Consider the following 3065-nt stretch of genomic DNA (forward strand, 5'->3'; position numbering starts at 1 on the left):
AGGCATCTTACCCTCTTGGGAGTCCTATTTCCTATCTGCTAGGCAAGAAGTCCCTGCTAGGGGAGTAGTGGCATGCTTGTTATGGGAGTAATTAAAAGCCTTCTTGTACATTTTGAGACCTGATACACAAGGTGGAATTCATGTTTAATACTGTACACCCAGTTAAAAATTCATGACTCAGGGGCTATAGAGTTGGCTTATGGTTAAGAGCTGCTGCTATTTCAGAGAACTAAGTTTCAATTTCCAGTACCCATGTGCTATCTTTTTTTTTATTTTTCCATTCAAAAATGTCCACTTCCCCCTCCTCCCATTCCCCTTCTGCTCCCCCATTCACGTTCCTCCCTCCCCTCAAGTCTTAAGAAAGGACAGGATACCCTGCCCTGTGGGAGGTCTAAGACCCTTCCCATTCCATCCAAGCCTAGGAAGGTGTGTATTCAGACAGACTAGGATCCCAAAAAGCTAGTACATGCAGTGGAAACAAGTCCCAGTAACATTATCAATGGGTCCTCAGTCAGCTCCTATTGTCAACCACATTCAGAGAGTCTGGTTTGATCACATGCTTGTTCAGACTCAGTCCAGCTGGATTTGGTGAGCTCCCCTTAGCCAAGACACAATGTCTCAGTGGGTGGACCAACCCCTCATGGTCCTGACTCTCTTGCTCATCTTCTCCTTCCTTCTGCTCTTCAACTGGACTTTGAGAGCTCAGTGCAGTGCTCTGATGTGGGTTTCTGTCTCTATCTCCATCCATCGCCAGACGAAGGTTCTATGGTGGTATTCAAGAAATTCATCAATGTTACTACGGGACAAAGCCAGTTCACGTACCCTCTCCCCTGCTGCCCCTGGACCTGGCTGGGAACATCCCCGTGGACACCTGGAATCCCCTCTAGAACCAAGTCTTTTGCCAACCCTAAAATGGTTCCCTTAATTAAGATATCTTCTTCCCTGCTCCTATATCCGCCCTTCTTCCATCTTCACTCTTTCATTCCCCCAAGCTCTCCCCAATCCTCCCTATCTCCCTTCTTTCTCCCCCTCTCTCCTTTTCCCCTCCCCATGCCCACTTCCATCCCCATGCTGCCAACTTTTGTCATGCGATTTTGTCTGCTTCCAGCTTCCAGGTTTCAGGAGGATCTATATCTGTTTTCCTTTGGGTTTACCTTATTATTTGGCTTCTCTAGGATTGTGAACTGTAGGCTCAATGTCCTTTGTTTATGACTAGAGTCCACTAAGAGTGAGTTCATACCATATTCATTTTTTTGGGTCTGGGTTATCTCACTCAGGTAGTGTTTTCTATTCCATCTATTTGCATGTAAAATTCAAGATGTCATTGTTTTGTTTTTACTGCAGAGTAGTACTCTAATGTGTATATGTTCCACACTTTATTTATCCATTCTTCAATTAGGGGCATCTAGGTTGTTTCCAGGTTCTGGCTATTACAAATAATGCTGCTATGAACATAGTTGAACAAATGCTTTTGTTGTATGATTGGGCATCTTTTGGGTATATTCCCAAGAATGGTATTGCTGGATCTTGAGGTAGGTTGACTCTCAATTTCCTGATTTGAGTTCTAGTAATGCTTCTTTTATATATGTGGAGGCTTCAAAAATTATACAATGGAAGGAAGAAAGCATCTTATCAAATTGTGCTAGCATAACTGGATGCCAACCTGTAGAAGAATGAAAATAGGTCCATATCTACCACCATGCACAAAACTCAAGTCCAATAAATCTGACCACATTGAACCTGATAGAAGGGAAAGTGGGAAGTAGTCAGCAACACATGGGCACAGGAGACTACTTAATCCCAGTAGTACAAACAATAAGAGCAACAATAAATAAATGGGACCTCCTGAAACTGAGAAGCTTCTGTAAAGCAAAGGACACTGTCATTAAGACAAAAAGGCAACCTATTGAGTGGGAGAAGACCTTTACCAACCCCTCATCAGACAAAGGTCTGATCTCCATAATATATAAAGAACTCAAGAAATTAGACATTAAAATTCTAAATAACCAAATAAAAATGGGGTACTGAACTGAACAAAGAATTCTCAACAGAAGAAATTCAAATGGCCGAAAGATACTTAAGGTCATGTTCAACTTCCTTAATGATCAGGGAAATGAAAATCAAAACAACTTTGAGATACCATCTTTTTTTTGTTGTTGTTGTTGTTTTTTATTTTTTTTATTGCGAAAAGAAGAAAAAAAAACATAAACAAAAAACCAAGTTTCCACCTCCTCCCAGCCTCCCATTTCCCTTCCCCTCCTCCCACCCTTCTCCCCCTCCCCCCACTCCTCTCCCCCGCCCCTCCAGTCCACAGAGCAGTCCTGGTTCCTTGCCCTGTGTTAAGTCCTAGGTCCTCCCCCCTCCGTCCATATCTAGGAAGGTGAACATCCAAACTGGCTAGGCTCCCACAAAGCCAGCACATTAAGTAGGATCAAAACCCCCTGCCATTGTCCTTGGTGTCTCATCAGCCCTCATTGTTCGCCACGTTCAGAGAGTCCGGTTTTATCCCATGCTTTTTCGGTCACTGTCCAGCTGGCCTTGGTGAGCTCCCCGTAGATCAGCTCCACTGTCTCAGTGGGTGGATGCACGCCTCGTGGTCCCGAATTCTTTGCTCATGTTCTCCCTCCTTCTGCTCCTCCTTGGGACCTTGGGAGCTCAGTCCAGTGCTCCTGTGTGGGTCTCTGTCTCTATCTCTATCCATCACCAGATGAAGATTCTATGATGATATGCAAGATATTCGTCAGTATTGCTCTAGGATAGGGTCATTTCAGGTTCCCAATCCTCAGCTGCCCAAGGAACTAACTGGGAACCTCATCTTGGGCACTAGGGAGCCCCTCTAGTGTCAAGTCTCTTGCCCACCCTAAACTGGCTCCCTTAACTAAGAATTGTGGTTCCGTGCTCCCCTATCCACCTTTCCTTTATCCCAATTCTCCTGTTTCCCAGGTCCCCCCTCCTTCCCTTCTACCTTTTCTCTCCCCATCTCCCTTTACCCCCATCCCACCCCATCCCCAAGATCCCATTTTCTCCCCGGAAATTTGGTCTACTTCCCTTAGCCAAGAGGACAA

Source organism: Microtus oregoni, unplaced genomic scaffold, assembly GCF_018167655.1.
Source record: "Microtus oregoni isolate MIOR12 unplaced genomic scaffold, Mior012 000016F_ref0000370, whole genome shotgun sequence".
Taxonomy (NCBI): domain Eukaryota; kingdom Metazoa; phylum Chordata; class Mammalia; order Rodentia; family Cricetidae; genus Microtus; species Microtus oregoni.